A 22,972-nucleotide genomic window follows, 5' to 3' on the forward strand; every position below is an offset into this window, starting at 1 on the left:
TCTTAACCCTCACCATCACGCTAACCTTTAACATTACCCTCAGCCTAACCCTCACACAAACCCTAACCCTCAACCTAACCCTAACTCTAACCGTCACCCTCACCCTCACGCTCACCCTCAGCCTAACTGTAAACCTAACCCTACTCCTAACACTAACATTCACCTTCACCCTCACACTAAGTCTAAGACTCACACTCACCCTCACTGTCACCCTGAACCTATGCCTCACTGTCACACTCACACTCACCCTCACCCTAACCCTAACCATAACTCTAACCCTAAACCTCACCCTAAACCTAACCCTAACACTCACCTTCAATCTAACCTTTAACCTTACCCTCACACTAACCCTAACCCTCACCCTAACCCTAACCCTCACCCTAACCCTCACTCTCACCATAGACCTCACCCTAACCCTAATCCTATCCCTAACCCTCACCCTAAACCTAACCCTCAACCTAACCCTAACCCTCACCCTCATCTAACCCTCACCCTAACCCAAACCTAACCCTCACCCTAACCCTCACCTTAACCCTAACCCTCACACTAAACAAACCCTAACACTCACCCTAACCCTCACACTAACCCTAATGCTAACCCTAATCCTAACCATAACCTTCACCCTAAACCTAAACCTCAACCTAACCCTAACCCTCACACTCATCTAACCCTCACCCTAACCCTACACTAACCCTCATCCTAACCCTCACCCTAACCCTAACCCTCACCCTAACCTAACCCTAACACTCACCCTAACCCTCACACTAGCCCTAATGCTAACCCTAACCCTAACCCTCACACTAACCCTTCAAACTAACCCTTAAACTCACAGTAACCCTAACCCTAACACTAACCCTCAACCTCACCCTAAACCTCAGCCAAACCCTAACCCTCACCCCAACACTTACCCTCACCCTAACTCTCATCCTAACGCTAACCCTAACGCTAAACCTCACTTCACTCGCAACCTCACTTTAACCGTAACCCTAACACTAAACCTAACAATAACCCTCACACTAACCCTAACCCTCACACTAACCTTCACGCTCAACCTCACCCTAACCCTCACCCTCATCTTAACGCTAACCATAAACCTAACCCTGAACCTCACCCTAACCCTAAACCTAACCCTCACCCTCTCCCTAACCTTTAGCCTTCACCTCACGCTAACCCTCACACTAAACCTAACCCTCACCCTAACCCTAACCCTAACCGTCACCCTCATCCTCACGCTCACCCTCAGCCTAACTTTAAACCTAACGCTACTCCTAACACTAACCCTCAACTTCACCCTCACACTAACCCTAACCCTAACCCTAAGCCTAACCCTCACACTCACCCTCACCCACAACCTAAGCCTCACTGTCACCCTCACGCTCACCCTCACCCTAACCCTAACCCTAACCGTCATGCTAAGCCTATCTCTCACCCTATCCATAAACCTCACAATCACCCTCACCCTCACCTCACCCTCACCCTAAACCTAAACCTAACCCTCACCCTAAACGTCACCCTAACCCTAATGCTAACTCTAACCCTCACACTCACCCTAAACCTCACGCTAACCCTTACTCTCACCGTAAATCTAAACCTAACCCTAACCATCTATCTGACCGTAACCCTCACCCTAAACCTAATCCTAACCCTAGCCCTCACCCTCACCCTCAACCTAACCCTACCCCTAATGCTAACCTCACCCTAAACCTAAACTCGAACCTAACCCTAACCCTAACCCTACCACTAAGCCTCACCCTAAACCTAAACCTCATCCTAACCCTAACCCTCAACCTCACAGTCACCCTCAGCCTAACCCTAAAGCTAAGCCTAACCCTATCCCTAATCCTCACACTCACCATCACCCCAAACCTAACCCTAAGTCTCACCCTCACCCTCAACCTCACCCTAACCCTAACCCTAACCCAATCCCTCAACTGAACCCTCACCCTCACCCTAACACTCACCCTAACCCTAACTCTCACACTCACCATAACCCTCAACTTTAACCTTACCCTCACCCTAACCCTCATCCCAACCCTCACCCTATCCCTAATCCTAACCCTCAACCTAACACTTACACTCACTCTAACACTAATCCTAACCCTAACACTAACTCTCACACTAAACCTCACCCTAAATATCAACTTATCATTAACCCTAACCCTATCCCTAACCCTCACCCTCACCCTCAGCCTAACCCTCAGCCTAAAGCCTATCCCTAACCCTGACCCTCAGATTCACCCTCACCCTGACCCTAACCCTAAGCCTCACCCTCACCCTCAACCTCACCCTAAACCTAACGCAAACCCTCAAACCAACCCTCACCCTCAACATAAACATCACCGTAACCCTAACACTCACCCTAATCCGCACCATAAACCTAACCCTCACCCTAACGCTAACCGTCAATTTCACCCTAACACTAACCCTCAAACTAACCCTCAACCTCACCCTCACCCTAAACCTAAACCTAATGCTCACACTCAACATAACCCTAACCCTCACTCTCACCCTCACCCTCAGCTTAAACCTAAGCCTAACAATAACGCAAAACCTAACCCTCACACTCACCCTCACCCTAAACCTAACCCTGACCCTAATCCTAACCCTCTCACTCACCCTCACACTCACCCTAACCCTAACCCAAACTCTCAACCTAAACATCACCCTCAACCTAAACTTCACCCTAACCCTTAGCCTTACCCTCACCCTAAACCTAACCCTCACCCTCACCCTTACCCACAGGCTCACCCTAAACCTAATCCTAACGCTAGCCCTCCCTCTCCCCCTCAACCTACCCCTACCCCTAACGCTAACCCTCACCCTAAACCTAACCTCCAACCTAACCCTAACCCTAACCCTAACGCTAACCCTCAACCTAACCCTAACCCTCATCCTAACCCTAACCCTCACGCTCACAGTCACCTTCAGCCTAACTATAAACCTAAGCCTAACCCTATCCCTAATCCTCACACTCACCATCACCCTAAACCTAACCCTGAGTCTCACCCTCACCCTCAACCTCACCCTAACCCTAACACAAACCCTCAACTGAATCCTCACCCTCACCCTCACCCTCACCCTAACCCTAACCCTAACCCTCACACTCACCATAACCCTCACCCTAAACCTTACCCTCACCCTAACCGTCATCACAACCCTCACCCAATCCCTAACCCTAACCCTCAACCTAACCCTTACACTCACTCTAACACTAAGCCTAACCCTAACACTAACTCTCACACTAATCCTCACCCTAAATATCACCCTATCATTAACCCTAATCCTAAAACTAACCCTCACCTTCACCCTCAACCTAACCAACAGCTTAAGCCTAACCCTAACCTTAACCCTCAGAGTCACCCTCACCCTAATCCTAAACCTAAGCCTCACCCTCACCCCCAACCTCAACCTAAAACTAATGCAAACCCTCAAACCAACCCTCACCCTCACCATAAACATCAGGGTAACCCTAAAACTCACCATAATCTGCACCATAACCCTAACCCTCACCCTAACGCTAACCCTCACCGTCACCCTAACCCTAACCGTCACCCTAACCCTAACCCTCACCCTCATCTAACCTTCACCCTAACCCAAACCCTAACCCTCAAACACACCCTCACCCTAAACCTAACGCTAACCCTCACCCAAACCCTAACACTCACCCCAACACTTACCTCACCCTAACCCCAACCCTAATGCTCACCATAATACTAACCCTCAAGCTCACAGTCACCCTCAGCCTAACCCGAAAACTAAGCCTAAACCTATCCCTAAACCTCACACTCAACCTCACCCTAACACTAACCCAAACCCTCAACTGAACCCTCACCCTCACCCTCACCCTAAGCCTCACCCTCACCCTAAACATCACCCTAAACCTAACCCTCACCCTTACCTCACCTTAGTCCTAAACCTCATACTAACCCTAAACTTCACCCGAAACCTGACCTTCAACCTAACCCTTACCCTCACCCTTACACTAAGTCTAAACCTAACATGAACCCTCACAGTAACCCTAAACCTCACCCTAAACCTAACCCTCACACTATCCCTAACCCTTTCCCTAACCCTAACCCTCACCCTAACTCTAAACATCACCCTCACCCTCACCCTCAGCCTAACCCTCAGCCTAAAGCCTAACCCTAACCCTAACCCTCACAGTCACCCTCACCCTAACCTTAACTCTAAGCCTCACCCTCACCCTCAACCTCACCCTAAACCTAATGCAAACCCTCAAACCAACCTCACGCTTACCCTAAACATCACCCTCACCCTAACCCTCACCCTAATCCGCACCAGAAACCTAACCCTCACCATAACGCTAATCCTCACCCTCACCCTAACCCTAACCCTCACCCTAACCCTAACCCTCACCCTCATCTAACCCTCACCCTAACCCAAAACCTAACCCTCACCCTAACCCTCACACTCACCCTCACCCTCAGCTTAAACCTAAGCCTAACAATAACCCAAAACCTAACCCTCACACTCACCCTCACCCTAAACCTAACCCTGACACTAATCCTAACCCTCTCACTCACCCTCACACTCACCCTAACCCTAACCCAAACCCTCAACCTAAACATCACCCTAAACCTAACCCTCAACCTAACCCTTAGCTTAACCCTCACCCTCACCCTAACCCTCACCCTCACCCTCACCCTCAGGCTCACCTTAAACCTAATCCTAACCCTCACCCTCATGCTCAACCTAACCTTTATCCTAACGCTAACCCTCACCCTAACCCTAACCTCCAACCTAACCCTAACCCTAAACCTAACGCTAACACTCACCCAAACCCTAACACTCACCCGAACACTTACCCTCACCCTAACCCCAACCCTAATGCTCACCATAACCCTAAACCTCAGGCTCATAGTCACCCTCAGCTTAACCCTAAACCTAAGCCTAACCCTATCCCTAAACCTCACAGTCACCCTCACCCTAAACCTAACCCTAAGTCTCAATCTCACCCTAACCCTAACCAAAACCCTCAACCTAAACTTCACCCTAAACCTAACCCTCACCCTAAACCTTAGCCTAACCCTCACCCTAACACTAACCCTCACCCTCACCCTCACCCACAGGCTCACCGTCAACGTAATCCTAACCCTAAACCTCACCCTCAACCTAACCCTCACCCTAACTCTAACCTTCACCCTAAACCTAACCCTCACGCTCACAGTCACCCTCAGCCTAACCCTAAACCTAAGCCTAAACCTATCCCTAATCCTCACATTCACCGTCACACTAAACCTAACCCTAAGTCTCACCTTCACCCTCAAACTCACCCTAACCCTAACCCAAACCCACAACAGAACCCTTACCTTCACCCCCACCCTAATACTCACTCTCACCCTAAACATCACCCTAACCCTAACCCTCACCATTGCCCTCACCCTAGCCCTAACCCACATACTACCTCTAAACCTCACCATAAACCTAACCCTCAACCTAACCCTTACTCTTACCCTAACACTAAGCCTAAACCTAACATGAAACCTCACAGTAACAGTAAACTTCACCTTAACCCTAACCCTCACCCTAAACCTAACACTACCCCTCACCCTAACCCTCACTCTGACCCTAAACCCAACCCTAACCCTCAACCTCACCATCATCCTAACACTTACCCAACCCTAACCCTCACCCAAACCCTAACCCTCATACTCTCCCGAACCCTCAGCCTCACTCTAACAGTTACCCTCATCCTCACCCTAAACCTCACCCTAACCCTAACCCTATCAGTCACGCTCACCCTCACCCTCACACTCAGCCTAACTCTAAACCTATACCTCACCCAAACCCTCAACTTAACCCTAAACCTAACCCTCACCTTCACCCTAACCCTAACCCTCACTGACAACCTAGCATTCACCCTAAACCTAATCCAAACCCTAACCCTCACCCTAACACTCACCTTTACCCTCACCCTAACCCTAACCATAACCCTACCCCTAATCCTCACCGAAACCCTAACCCTAACCCTCACCCTAACCTTTAACCTTACCCTCACCCTAACCCTCACACTAACTCTAACCCTCAACCTAACCCTAACCCTAACCATCACCCTCACGCTCACCCTCAGCCTAACTTTAAACATAATCCTACTCCTAACACTAACCTTCACCTTTACCCTCACACTAACCCTAACCCTAACCCTCACTGACAACCTAGCATTCACCCTAAACCTAATCCAAACCCTAATCCTAACCCTCACACTCACCCTCTCCCTCACCCTAAGCCTCACTGTCACCCTTACGCTCACCTTCACCCTAAACCTAACCCTCACCTAAAACCTATCCCTCACCCTAACAATAAACCTCACAATCACCCTCACTCTCACCTCACCCTAACCCTAAACCTAACCCTAACGCTCACCCTAAGCCTACCCTAACACTTATGTAACTCTAACCCTCTCACACTAAACCTCACGCTAACACTTACTCTCAGCATAAACCTAACCCTACCCCTAACCGTCGCACTAACCCTATCCCTTACCCTAACCCTAACCATAACCATAACCTTCACCCTAACCCTCACCCTAACCCTCACCCTAACACTAAACCTCATCCTAAACCTCACCCTAACTCTATCCCTAACCCTAAAGCTAACCCTAATGCTCAATCTAACTGTAACCGTACCCCTCAAACTAACTCTCATCCTAAACTTAAACCTAACCCAAACCCTTAAGTTAACACTAACCCTAACACTCAACCTAACCCTAATCCTCACCCACACCCTCAGCCACATCCTCAGCCTAAACCTAACCCTAACCCTAACCCTAACCTTAATCCTCACCGCATCCTAACTCTAACCCTAACCTTCACTCTCACCCTCACCCCCACCCTCACCATAACCCTAACCCAAACCCTAAACCGAACCCTCACCCTAACCCTCATCCTAACCTTCTCCCTAACCCTCATCCTAACCCTAACACTAACCCTTACCGTAACCCTAAACCTCATCCTAAACCTCACCCTAACCCTAAACCTATCCCTAAACCTAACGCTAACCCTAACGCTCACACTAACCGTAACCGTACCGCTCAACCTAACCCTCATCCTAAACTTAAGCCTAACCCAAACTCTCACGCTAAACTTAACCCTAACACTCACCCTAACTCTAATCCTCACCCACACCCTCACCATCACCCTCAACCTCACCCTTACCAAAACCCTAACCCTCACACTAACCCTAACCCTCACCCTAATGCTAACCCTCAACCTAAACCTTACACTCACCCTAACACTAAGCGAAACCCTAACACTAACTCTGACAATAACCCTCACCCTAAACATCACCCTATCCCTAAACCTAACCCTAACCCTCACCCTAACCCTAACCCTCACACTCACCCCCACCCTCAGCCTAACCCAAAGCCTAAGTCTAACCCTAACCCTAACCCTCACACTCACCCTCACACTAACCCTAAGCCTAATTCTCACCCTCACCCTCAACCTCACCCTAACTCTAACCCATACCCTCAAACCAACTCTCACCCTCAACCTCACCCTAACCCTCACCCTAAACATCACCCTAACCCTAAACTTCACCCTAATCCTCACCCTTACAATAACCATCACCCTAACCCTAACCCTCACCCTAAACCTAAACCTCAATCTAAACATTACCCTCAACCTAACACTAAGCCTAACCCTAACACTAACCCTCACTAACTCTTATCCTCACCCTAACCCTAATCCTCACCCTAACATAACCCTAACACTCACCCTAACCTTCAACCTATCCCTTAATCGCACCCTAAACCTAACCCTAACACTAATCCTCAACCTCACCCTAAACCTCACATTAACCCTAACCCTAACACTAACTCTCAACCTCACCCTCAATCTTACCCTAACCCTAACCCTCACCCCAACACTTACCTTCACCAAAACCCTCACTCTAACGCTAACCATAACGCTAAACCTCACCTCACCCGCAACCTCACCTTAACCGTAAACCTAACCCTAACCCTAACAATAACCCTAACCCTAACCCTAAACCTAATCCTTACCCTAACCCACACAATCACCCTCACTTTCACCCTAAACCGAACCCTAATCCTCTCCATAACCCTAAACCTCTCCCTAAACCTAACCCTCATACTCACCCTAACCCTCACCCTAAAACTTACCCTCACCCTAACCCTCAGCCTAACCCTAAACCTAACTCTAACCCTCACCTTAACCTTCACCCTAAACCCAACCTTAACTTTAACCCTCAAACTAACCCTGAACCTCACCATAACCCTAACCCTGCCCCTCATCGTAACCATCGTCCTAACCCTCACCCTAACCCTAAATCTAACCCTAAAACTTACCCGCACCCTAACACTCACCCTCACACTCGCCCTAAGCCTCACCCTCACACCCACCCTAACCATTACCCTATCCCTAACCCTCACCCTAACCCTAAGATTAACACTCACACTAATCATAACCCTCACCCTCACCCTCACCCTCAGCCTAAACCTAACCCTAATCCTAACCCTAACTCTACCCCTCACCGTAACACTTACCCTAACAATAACTCTAACCCTAATGCTCACACTCAACATAATGCTAAGCCTCATACTCACCCTCACCCTCAGCTTAAACCTAAGCCTAACAATAAAGCTAATCCTAACCGTTACACTCACCCTCACCCTAAACCTAATCCTAACCCTAAACCTAACCCTTAACTTCACCCGCACCATAACACTCACCCTAACCCAGACCCTAACACTCACCTTCACCCTAACCATCAACCTATCCCTAACGGTCACCCTCACCCTAAGCCTAAGCCTCACAGTAACCCTAACCCTCACCCTCACCCTCACCCTCAGCCTAACCCGAACCGTAATCCTAACCCTAACCCTAACCTTAACCCTCACCCTAACTCTAAACCTAAAACTCACACTCAACCTAACCCTAACTCTCACACTCACCCTCAGCCTAAACCTACCCTGAACCTAACCCAAACCCTCAACCAAAACCTCACCCTCACTCTCACCCTAAACATCACCCTCACCCTAAACATCACACTAAACCTAAGCCTCACCGTAAGCCTTAGCCTAACCCTCACCCTAAACCTCACCCTCACCCTCAGGCTCACCCTAACCCCAATCCTAATCCTAACCCTCACACTCAACCTTATCCTCACCCTCACCTTAACTTTAACCCTAACAATAACCCTAACCCTAACCCTGAACCTAACCCTCAACCTAACCATAAACCTCACGCTAACCCTCACCCTCACCCTCACCCTCATCTTAAACCTAAGCCTAACCCTAACCCTCATCCTTACACTCACCTTAACACTAGTCGTAACGCTAAACCTCACCCTAACAGTAACCCTAACCCTCACCCTTTCTTTATCCTCACCCTAAACCTAACCCTCACATTAATCTTTATGCTCACCCTAACCCTAACCCTACCCTTCACTCTAACCCTCACCCTAATTCTAACCTTAACCACTAACCTAACCCTCTCTCTAACCCTAACCCTAACCCTCACCCTCACCCTAACTCTCACCTAATCCTCACCCTAACCCTAACCTCTACCTAACCGAGACCCTCACCCTCAACCTCGCCCTCATCTTTAACCTAACACTCACCCTCACACTACCCCTCACCCTACCCCTACCCCTAATCCTAAACCTCAATCTCACTCTCACCCTCACCCTCAGCCTAACCCTAACTCTAAAGCTAATCCTAAACATAACCCTCAGCATAACCCTAACCCTCACCCTAAACCCTTACCCTCACCCTCACCCTAACCCTAACTGTAACCCTCACACTAAACCTAACCCTCACCTTAAAACTAACCCTCACCGTATCCCTCACCCTAAACCTAACTCTAACCCTCACCCTAACCCTAATCATCATCCTAATCTAGCCATCACCCTAACCCTCACCCACACCCTAGACCTGACCCTCACCCCACCCTCAAATTAACACTAAGGCTAACTCTCACCCTAACCCTAACCCTTACCCTAAAATTAACCCTCACCCTATCCCTCAACCTAACCCTAACCCTAAGCATCACCCTCACTCTCACCTTAACCAGAACCCAAATCCTAACCCTCAACCTAAACCTAACCCTCACCCTAACCCTAACCCTCACCCTAAAATTACAATCACCCTAACAGTAACCCTAACCCTAACACTAAGCCTCACACTAACCCTAACAATCACCCTAAGCCTAACATTAACCCTAACCCTAACCCTCACCCTCACCCGAAACCTAACCCTAACCCTAACCCACACCCTCATCCTCACCCTCACCCTAAATCTGACCCTAACAATAACCCTAACCCTAACCCTCACTCTAAACCTCATCCTCACCATCACCCTAACCTTAACCCTAAGCCTAACACTAACCCTCACCCTCACCCTCACCTTAACACTAAAGCTAACTCTAAACCTCACCCTAACAGTAACCCTAACCCTCACCCTAACATTAACCGTCACCCGAACTTTATCCTAACCCTATCCCTAACCCTCAAATTAATCCTAATGCTCACCCTAACCTTAACAGTACACCTCACGCGAACCCTCACCCTAACTCTAATCCTAACCCTAAACCTAACCCTCATCTAAACTTAACCCTAATTGTCAATGTTACCCTAACCCTCACCATCACCCGAAATCTCACCCTAACCCTAACACTCACCCACACCCTAACCCTCAAGCTCACCCTAACCCTAACCCTCACCTAATCCTCACCTTAATATTAACCATTATCAAACAAAGACCCTCACCCTCACCCTCTCCCTAACCTTCACCCTAAGCCTCACCCTCACCCTATCCCTCACCCTAAATGTAACCCTAACTCTAAACCTCACCCGCACCCTCACCCTCATGCTCATCCTTACACTAACCCTACCCCTAATCCTAATCTTAACCCTCAACCTGATCATAACACTCACCATAACCCTTACCCTCACCCTCACAATATCCCTAACCTTAAACCTCACACTAAACCTAACCCTCACCCTAAACCTAACCCTACCCCTCACCCGAAACCTCAACCTAAACCTAACCCTAACCCTCACCCTAAAGCTAACCCTCACCCTCACCCTAGCCCTCACCCTAATCCTAACCCTCATCTTAAACTTCACCCTCACACCACCCTCAAACTAACCCTAACCCTAACCCTCTCCCTAACCCTAACCCTAACCCGCACACTAGCCCTCACCTTAAACCTAATCCTAACCCTACCCCTCACCCTAACCCTAACCTTAACCCTAAACCTAACCCTCACCCTAACACTAACCCTAACCCTAACCCTCACCCTTACCTTAACCCTCACCCTAACCCTTAACCTCATCCTCACCCTTAACCTCACACTAAACCTAAACCTCACCCAAACTCTAACCCTAACCGTCACCCTCACCCTCACCCTCATGCTAATCCTAACCCTAACCCTCACCCTAACCCTAAAACTCACCCTAACCCTAAGCCTAACCCTCACCCTCACCAAAACCGACTGCTACCTCTAACACTCACCCTAACCCTCACGCTATCACTTACCCACACCATAAACCTAAACATAACCCTCACCCTCACCCTCACCCTAAATCTCACCCTAAACTTAACCCTAACCGAAATACGAAACCCTAACCCTAACCTGAACCCTAACCCTCACCCGAAACCTTAACCCTAACCCTAAACCTAACCCTCAAGCTAAGTGTCACCCTATCCCTAACCCTATTCCAAACCCTAACCCTCACCCTAACCCTCACCCTAAACCTTATACTCACCCTCACCCTAACCCTAACCCTAACGCTGACGCTTACAATAACTCTAACCCTCACCCTAAACCTCTTACCCCTCACCCTAACCCTCATCCTAACCCTAAACCTACCCAAAACCTATCCCTAACCCTAATCCTAACCCTAACCCTCAGCCTCATCATAACTAACCCTAACCCTAACACTAACTCTCACCCTCACGCTCACCCTCAGCCTCACCCTGACCCTCACACTAACCCTAACCATCACGCTAACCCTCAACCTAATCCTCAACACTAACCCTAACCCTAACCCTTACACTTACCCTAACCCTAAACATCACCAAAATCCTCAATAACCCTAAACCTGGTCCTAACCCTAACCCTTACCCTCACCCTAACCCTTACACTAACCCTAACCCTAAACATCACCAAAATCTTCAATAACCCTAAACCTAGTCCTAACCCTAACCCTTACCTTCACCCTAACCCTCACACTCACCCAACCCTAACATTCACCCTAACACTAAGCCTAACCCTAACACAAACCCTCACACTAACCCTAACCCTCAGCCTAAACCTAACCCTCAACCTAAACCTAACCCTAACCCAAATCCTCACCCTCAACTTATCCCTCACACTAACCCTTTTTCTATCCCTAACCCTAACCCTAACCCTAACCCTCACCCTTTCCGGAACTCTCACCCTCACCAAAAACCTGACCCTTACCCTTACCTTAACCTCACCCTAACCCTCACACTTACCCAAAACCTCAACCTAACCTAATAAAAACACTCACACTAAACCTCACCCTAACCCTAATGCTAACCCTAACACTCACCCTCACCCTAACCCTCACCCTAAACCTGAAACTCACTCTAACCCTAACGCCAAACCCACAACCTCACCCTAAACCTCACCCTAACCCTTACCCTCACCCTAACCCTCACCCTAAACCTAACCCTAAGCTAACCATAAACCTCACCCTAACCCTCACCCTCATCCTATCCCTAATCCGCACCCTAACCCTCAGCCTAAACCTCACCCTAACCCTAACCTTAACCTTCACACTAACCCTAACCCTCACCCTAAACTTAACCCTACCCCTCACCCTAACCATATCCCTCATGCTCACCCTAAACCTAACCCTAACCCTATCCCACACCCTCACCCTAACCCTCATCCTCACCTTCACCCTAAACCTAATCCTAACAATAACCTTAATCGTAAACCTAACCCTCACCTTAACCCTAAACCTCAAGCTAACCCTCATCCTCACCCTCACCCTCACCTTAATCTTAAGCCAAACCCTAACCCTCACCCTCACCCTCAACTTAACACTAAAGCTAACCCTAACCCTCACCCTAACAGTAACCCTAACCCTCACTCTCACCCTAACTGTCACCCTACCATTATCCTCACCCTATCCATAACCCTCACATTAACCCTAATTCTCACCCTAACCTTAATAGTACCCCTCACCCAAACCCTCATCCTAACTCTAACCCTAACCCTAAACCTAACCCTCACCTAACCCTAAATCTCAACCTTACCCTAACACTCACCATCACCTGAGCCCTCACCCTAAACCTAACACTCACCCACACCCTAACCCTAAAGCTCACCCTCACCCTCACCCTCACTTAATCCTCACCCTAACCCTAACCATTATCTACAAAGGCCCTCACCCTCACCTTCACCCTAACCCTCACCCTCACCCTAGTACTCACCCTAAACATAACCCTACCCGTAAACCTCACCCACACTCTCACCTTCATGCTCAGCCTTACCCTTAACCCTACCCCTAATCCTAACCCTAACCATCAACCCATCATAACCCTCACCATAACCCTTACCCCCACCCTCACCCTATGCCTAACTGTTACGCTCTCACTAAACCTAAACCTCACCCTAAACCTAACCCTACCCCTCACCTCAAACCTCAACCTAAACCTAACCCTGACCCTCACCCTAATGCTAACCCTAACCCTCAACTTAACCCTCACCCTAATCCTAACCATCATCTTAAACCTCACTCTCACACCACCCACAAACTAACCCTAACCCTAACCCTCACCATAACCTAACCCTCACCCTAACCCTAACCCGCACCCTAGCCCTCACCCTAACCCTAACCCTAAACCTCCCCGTCACCCTAACCCTAAACCTAACCCTAACCCTCACCCTAACCCTCACCCTAACACTAACCCTAACCCTAACCCTCACCTTTACCTTAACCCTCACCCTAACCCTTAACCTCATCCTCACCCTAAACCTCACACTAAACCTAACCCTCACCCTAACTATAACCCTAACCGTCACCCTCACCCTCACCCTCACGCTAAACCTAACCCTAACCCTCGCCCTCACCCTCACCCAAACCCTACTAATAACTCTAACACTCACCCTAACCCTCACGCTATCACTTAAACACACCATAAACCTAAACCTAACCCTAACCCTCACCCTCACCATAAACCTCACCTTAACCCTAACAGTAACCCAAACACGAAACCCTTAACCTAACCCTAAACTGAACCCGAACCCTCACCAGAAACCTTAACCCTAAACCTAAACCAAACCCTCAAGCTAACAGTCACCCTAAACCTAACCCTATCCCTAACCCTAACCCTCACTCTAACCCGCACCCTAAACCACTCACCCTAAACGTAATCCTACCCGTAAACCTCACCCGCACTCTCACCTTCATGCTCAGCCTTACCCTTAACCCTACCCTTAATCCTAACCCTAACCATCAACCCATCATAACCCTCACCATAACACTTACCCCCACCCTCACCCTATGCCTAACTCTTACGCTCTCACTAAACCTAAACCTCACCCTAAACCTAACCCTACCCCTCACCTCAAACCTCAAACTAAACCATATCCTCACCCTCACCCTGACCCTAACCCTAACGCTAACCCTCACAATAAAACTAACCTCATTCTAAACCTAAACTTTCCCCTCACCCTAACCCTCATCCTAACCGTAAACCAAACCCAAAACCTCTCCCTAACCCTAATCCTAACCCTTACTCTCAACTTCACCCTCACCCTCAGCCTAACCCTAACCCTCACACTAACCCTAACGGTCAAGCCAACCGTCAACCTAATCCTCACACTAACCCTAACCCTAACCCATACACTAACCCTAAACCTAAACCTCAACAAAACCCACAATTACCTTAAACCTAGACCTAACCTTAACCCTTACCCTCACCCTAACCCTAACCCTCACCCTCACCCTAACCCTAACCCTCACCCTAACCCTAACCCTCACCCTAAACCTTACCCTCACACTAATACTAAGCCTAAACCTAACACCAACACTCACACTAATCCTAACCCTCAGCCTAAACCTAAACCTAACCCTAACCCTAATCCTCACCCTCACCTTAGCCCTCACCCTAACCCTTTTCCTAACCCTAACTCTAACCCTCGCACTAACACTAACCCTCTCCCGTTCCGTAACCCTCACCCTCACCAAAAACCTCACCCTTACCCTTACCTTGCCCTCACCCTAACCGTCACACTAACCCAAAACCTCACCCTAAACTAACCAAAACACTCACACTAAACCTCACCCTAACCCTAATGCTAACCCTAACACTCACCCTCACCCGAAACCTCAACCTAAACCTTCACCTCAACCTAACACTAACCCTAACCCTCAACCTCACCCTAAACCTCACCCTAAGCCTAACCCTAACCCTAACCCTTACCCTCACCCTAACCGTAAATCTAAGCTAACCCTTAATGTCACCCTAACCCTCACTCTCACCCTAACCCTAATCTAAACCCTAACCCTCAACCTAACCCTCATCCTAAACCTATCCCTAACCTTCACACTAACCCTAACCCTCACCCTAACCTTAACCCTACCCCTCACCCTAAACCTCATCCTAACCCTAACCCTAAACCTAACCCTAACCCTAAACCTCACACTAACCCTCACCCTCACCCTCACCCTCAACGTAACCATAAACCTAACCCTAAACCTAAAAATAACCCTAATCCTAACCCTTATCCTAACCCTCACCTTCACCCTTATCCTAACCCTCACCTTCACCCTCACCCTAACCCTAACCCTCACCCTTAACCTAACCATCAACCTCACCATAACCCTAAACCTAACCCTAAAACTTAGTCTCACCCTAACACTAACCCTAAACCTAAAAATAGCCATTACACTAACCCTAATCCTCAGCCTAACCCTAACCCTCAACCTAACCCTATTCCCAACCCTCAATCTCACCCTCACCCTAACCCTAACCCCAAACCAAACACTCACCCTAACCCTCACCCTTACTGTAAACCTAAACCTAACCCTCACCCTAACCCACAAGCTTACCATAATCCTAACCCTCACACTTAACATTACTCTCACCCTCAACCTAACCCTCACCCTAACCCTAACCCTCACACTAACCTTACGCTAACCCTCACAATAACCATAATGCTAACCCTAACTCTCACCCTGACCCTAAACCTCACCATAACCTGAAACCTCACACTAAACCTATCCCTATCCCTAACCCTCAACCAAACCTTTACCCTCAACCTAACACTAACACTAAGCCTCACACTAACAATAAACCTCACCCTAACTCTAACCTCACCCTAACCCTAACCCTCACCCTAACACTAACCCTAACCCTCACCCTCACCCTAACCTTTAACCTTACCCTCACCCTAATCCTCACAACAACCCTAACCCTAAGACTAAACTTTACCCTCTTCCTCATGCTCACCCTCAGCCTAAATTTAAACCTAACCCTACTCTTAACCCTAACCCTCACCTTCACCCTCACACTAACCCTAAGCCTAAAGCTAACTCTAAGCCTAACCCTCACAATCACCCTCACCCTCACCCTAAGCCTCACTGTCACCCTCAGGCTCACCCACACCCTAAACCAAAGCCTAACCCTCACCCTAAACCTATCTCTCACCCTAACCATAAACCTCACAATGACCCTAACCCTCTTCTCACCCTAAACATAAACCTAACCCTAACACTCACCCTAAACCTCACCCTAACCCTAATGCTAACTCTAAACCTCACACTCACCCTAAACCTCATGTTAACCATTACGCTCACCGTAAATCTCACCCTGACCCTACCCCTCACCCTAACCCTAACCCTAACCCTAATCCTAAACCTCATCCTAAACCTCACCCTAAACCTAAACCTATCCCTAACCCTAACGCTAACCCTAACGCTCACCCTAACCCTCACCCTAACCTAATCCTAACCCTAACCCTCACCCTAACCCTCACCCTTAACCTTAAACTAACCCTCATACAAACCATCACCCTAACTCTAACCCTCACCTTAACCTACCCCTAAACCTCACCCTAACACTCACCTTCACCCTATCCCTATTCCTCACCCTAACCCTCACACTCACACTCACCCCCACCCTATTCCTAACCCTAAACCTCACCCTCACCCACACCCTAAACCTCACACTCACCCTCACACGAACCCTAACCCTAACTCACACCCTAACCCTAACGCTAAACCTAACTCTCACCCAAACCCTAAACCTAACCCTCACCCTCACACTCACCCTAACCCTAAACCTAAACCTAAACCTCACGCTAACTCTAACCCTAACCCTAATGGTAACCATAACCCTCACCCTCACCCTAACCCTCACCTTAACACTTTCCCTCTCCCTAACCCTCATCTTAACCCTCACACTAACCCTAACCCTAACCATCACCCTAACCATAATCCTCAACCCCACCCTCACCCTAAGCCTAACCCTAAGACTAAGACTAACCCTAACCCTACCCCTCAGCCTAATGCTCACCCTAACCCTAATCCTAACTCTAATACTCACCCTATCCCTAACCCTAACCGTAACCCTCACCCTCACCCTAGACCTGACCCAACCCCAAACCTAACCCTCACCATAACCCTAACACTAATGCTAACCATAAACCTCACCATCAATCTAACCCTCACCCTAAGACTTACCGTCCGCCTAACCCTAACACTCACCCTCACCCTAACCCTCACACTAATCCTTACCCTAAACCTAACCCTCACACTAACCCTCACACTAACCCTAACCCTCACCTAACCCTACACTTACCCCTCAGCCTAACCCTCTCCCTCACCCTAAACCTAATCCTCAGCCTAACCCTCACCCTAACCCTAACCCTAAAACTCACACTCACCCTCACACTCACCATCACCCTCAGCATAACACTAACCATAACCCTAATCCTAACCCTAAACCTCACCCTCACCCTAAAAGTCACCCTAATTCTTACCTTCACACTGAACCTAACCCTAACCCTAACCCTAACACTCACACTAAACCTAACCCTCACCCTAATCATAACCCTACCCCTTACCCTAACCCTCACCCTAAACCTAACCCTATCCCTAACCCTAACCTTCACCCTAACCCTCACCCTCACGCTAACCCTAACCCTAACACTCAACCATACCCTAAAGCTCACCCTAAGCCTTAACCTCATCCTCATCCTAAACCTCACACAAAACCAAACCCTCACCCTTACTCTAACCCTAACAGTTACCCTCACCCTAACCCTCACCCTAAACTTCACTCTAACCCTAATGCTAAATCTAACACTCACCCTAACACTCACACTATCACTTACCAACACGATAAACCTAAACCTAATCCTAACCCTCACCCTCACCGTAACCCTCAACCTAACCCTAACCCTAACCCGAAACCCTCACCCTAACCCTCACCCTAACTCTAACACTAATCCTAACCCTAACCCTAACCCTAACGCAAACCCTTACCCTAACCCTAACCCTAACCCTCACCTAACCCTCAGCCTACCCCTAAATCTAACACTGACCCTCACCCTAACCCTAACCTTCACCCAACCCTAACCCTCACCCTAAGCCTTACCCTCACCCTAACACTAAGCCTAACCCTAACAACAACCCTCCCAATAACCTTACCCTCAGCCTAAGCCTAAGCTTCACCCTAGACCTAACCCTACCCCTAAACCTCACCCTCACCTTAGCCCTCACACTAACCCTATTGCTAACACTAACCCTCACCCTAACACTAACCCTCACCCTAAACTTCCTCCTAACACTAACCCTAACCCTAACACTAAGCCTCAACCTAACCATAACCCTAACACTAATCCTAAACTCCACCCTAACCCTAACCCTCACCCTAACCAAAACCCTAACCCTCAACCTAACCCTAACCCTAACCCTCACCCTAACCCTCACACTAACCCTATCCCTCACCCTACCCCTAACCCTACCCCTCACCTTAAACTACCTCCTAACACTAACCCTTACCCTAACCCTAAACCTCACCCTAACCGTAACCATATCCCTCACCTTCACCCTCACCCTAAACTGAACTGTAACCCTAACAATAACCCTAACCCTAACCCTAATCTTAACCCTCACCCTCACCCTAACACTAACCCTAACCCAAATCCTCACCCTCACCCTAAGTCTCAGCCTCACCCTCAACCTCACCTTCACCTTAACCCTCACCCTCACCCTAGCCCTCACCCTAACCCTAACCCTAACCCTAAACCTCACCCGCATCATCACCCTAACCCTCAGTCTAAACCTAATCCTATCTCTAATCATAATCCTCACCCTCACCCTCACCCTAACCCTCACCCTAACCCTTACCCTCACCCTCACCCTAACCTTAGCCATAAAACTCAAATTAAAGCTAACCCTCACCCTAACCCCCACCCTAAACATAACCCTAACCCTCAAAATAACCCTAAAGTTCACCCTCAACCTAGCCCTCACCCTAACCCCAAGCCTCACCCTAAAACTCACCCTCACACCAGCCTCAAACTAAACCTAACCCTAACCCTCACCCTAACCCTAACCCTCACCCTAACCCTAACCCTCAGCCTAGCCTTCACCCTAACCCTAAATAACCCTCACCCTCACCCTCATCCTCACCCTCAGCGTAACATTAATCCCATCCATATTCCTAAATCTAAACCTCACCCTCACCCTAACCACCAAGATAATTCTTACCCACACACTAATCCTAACCCTAACCCTAACCCTAACTATCACACTAAACCTAACCCTCACCCTAACTGTAACCCTACCCGTTACCCTAACTGTCACCTTAACCCTAACCCTAAACCTCACCCTAAACCTCACCCTAAACCTCACAGTCACCCTAAACCTGACCCTAACCCTAATGCTAACCCTAACCATAACCGTCACCCTCACCCTAAACCTCACCCTACACCTCACTCTACTCCTAACCCTAACCCTCAGCCTAACCCACACCCTAACAATAATCCTAACCCTCACCATATACCTCACACTAACCCTAATACTAACCTCCACCCTAACCCTCACGTTCACCCTAACCCTAACCCGAAACCCAACCCTCACGCTCACCCTTACCCTCTCCGTAACCCTAAGCCTAATCCAAACCCTCACCCTAACCCGAAACCTAACTCTAATACTAACCTCTACCCCAACCCTAAAGTTCACCCTAACCCTAACCCTAACCCTAAGCCTCACGCTCACACTCACCCTCTCCTTAACCCTAAGCCTAACCCTAACCGTCACCCTAACCCTCCCCTTAACACTAAACCTAACCCTCACCCTCACTCTAATAGTAACCCTAAACCTCACCCTCACCCTAACTCTCAACCTTACTTTATCCTCACCCTAACCCTAACCCTCACATTAACCCTAATACTCACCCTAACCATAACCCTACCCCTAACCCTAACCCTCACCCTAACTTTTAGCCTAACCCTAACACTCTCCTAACCCTAACCCTAACCCTAACCCTAACCCTCACCTAACCCGGTTATGGTTAATAACCCTCAACCTCATCCTAACCCTCACCCTCACCTGAACCTCCACCCTCACCCTAACCCTCACCTAATCCTCACCCTAACCCTAACATTACCTAACCAAGACCCTCACCCTCCCATTCACCTTCAGCCTAACCCTCACTCTCACTCTAGCCCTCACCCTAACCGTAACCCTAACCAAAAAATTCACCCGCACCCTCAGCCTAACCCTAACACTATCCCTAATCCTATCCCTAACCATCGCCCTCACCCTAACCCTCACCATAACCCCTAACCTCACCCTCACCCTAACCCTAACAGTAACCCTCACACTAAACCTAACCTCACCCTAAACCTAACCCTACCCCTCATCATAACTCTTAAACTAAACCTAACTCAAACCCTCACCCTAACCCTAACCCTCACACTCACCCAGGCCCTCACTCTAACTCTTTCACTCACCCTAAACCTCACCCTCATACCACCCTCAAATTAACCCTAACCCTAAACCTCACCCTAACCCTAAATCTCACCCTAACCCTAATCCTCACCCTAACCCTCAACCTAACCCTAACCCTAAAACTCACACTCACCCTCACCCTCACCATCACCCTCAGCGTAACACTAACCATAACCCTAACCTAACCCTAAACCTCACCCTCACCCTAAACGTCACCCTAATTCTTACCTTCACACTAATCCTAACCCTAACCATAACCCTAATACTTACACTAAACCTAACCCTCACCCTAACCATAACCATACCCATTACCCTAACCCTCACCATAACCGTAACCCTATCCCTATCCCTACCCCTAACCCTATCCCTAACCCTCACCCTAACACTAACCCTAACCCTTACCCTTACCCTAAACCTCAAAATAAGCCTTAACCTCATCCTCAACCTAAACCTCATACTAAACCTAACCCTCAGCCTAACTCTAACCCTAACCGTCACCCTCACCCTTACCCTTACCCTCATGCTAACACTAACCCTAACCCTCACCCTAACCCTAAAACCAACCCTAACCCTAACCCTAACCCTCACCCTCAAGCTCACCTTAACCCTAACCATATCCCTCACCCTAAACTTCACTCTAACCCTAAAGCTAACTCTAACACTCGCCCTAACCCTCACACTATCACTTACCCACACGAGAAACCTAAAACTAACCCTAACCGTCACCCTCACCTTAACCTTCAACCTAACCCTAACCCTAACCCTAACCCAAAAGCCTCACCCTAACCCTAACCATAACTCTTACACTAACCCTAAACCTCACCCTCACCCTAAACGTCACCCTAATTCTTACCTTCACACTAATCCTAACCCTAACCATAACCCTAATACTTACACTAAACCTAACCCTCACCCTAACCATAACCATACCCATTACCCTAACCCTCACCATAACCGTAACCCTATCCCTATCCCTACCCCTAACCCTATCCCTAACCCTCACCCTAACACTAACCCTAACCCTCACCCTTACCCTAAACCTCAAAATAAGCCTTAACCTCATCCTCAACCTAAACCTCATACTAAACCTAACCCTCAGCCTAACTCTAACCCTAACCGTCACCCTCACCCTTACCCTTACCCTCATGCTAACACTAACCCTAACCCTCACCCTAACCCTAAAACCAACCCTAACCCTAACCCTAACCCTCACCCTCAAGCTCACCTTAACCCTAACCATATCCCTCACCCTAAACTTCACTCTAACCCTAAAGCTAACTCTAACACTCGCCCTAACCCTCACACTATCACTTACCCACACGAGAAACCTAAAACTAACCCTAACCGTCACCCTCACCTTAACCTTCAACCTAACCCTAACCCTAACCCTAACCCAAAAGCCTCACCCTAACCCTAACCATAACTCTTACACTAATCCTAAACCTCACCCTCACCCTAACGCTAACCCTTACCCTAACCCTAACCCTAACTCTCACCTAACCCTCAGCCTAACCATAACCCTAACCCTGACCCTCACCCTAACCCTAACCCTCACCTGAAACCTAACCCTCACTCTAACCCTTATCCTCAACCTAACACTAAGCTTAACCCTAACACCAACCCTCCCACTAAACCTAACCCTCAGCCTAAGCCTAAACCTCACCCTAAACCTAACCCTAACCCTAACCCTCACCCTCACCTTAGCCCTCACACTAATCCTATTGCTAAACCTAACCCTCACCCTAACACTAACCTTAACCCTAAACCTCACCCTAAGCTGAACCCTCACCTTAACCCTAACCAAAACCCTAAACCTCACCCTATCCCTAACCCTACCCCTCACCTTAAACTTCCTCCTAACACTAACCTAACCCTAGCCCTAAACCTCACCCTAACCGTAACCATATCCCTCACCTTCACCCTCACCCTAAACTGAACTGTAACCCTCACTCTAACCCTAACAATAACTCTAACCCTAACCCTAATC

At 48.7% G+C, this 22,972-nt stretch overlaps 1 pseudogene; it reads left to right on the forward strand.

Annotated features, from left to right (window-relative positions):
- Nucleotides 1–220: 220 nt before the first annotated feature.
- The window catches only part of LOC138830022 (death domain-associated protein 6-like), a 71,049-nt pseudogene continuing 48,297 nt past the window's right edge, over nucleotides 221–22,972 (forward strand).

Source organism: Dipodomys merriami, unplaced genomic scaffold (assembly GCF_024711535.1).
Source record: "Dipodomys merriami isolate MVZ:Mamm:240054 unplaced genomic scaffold, mDipMer1.0.p SCAF_180, whole genome shotgun sequence".
Taxonomy (NCBI): domain Eukaryota; kingdom Metazoa; phylum Chordata; class Mammalia; order Rodentia; family Heteromyidae; genus Dipodomys; species Dipodomys merriami.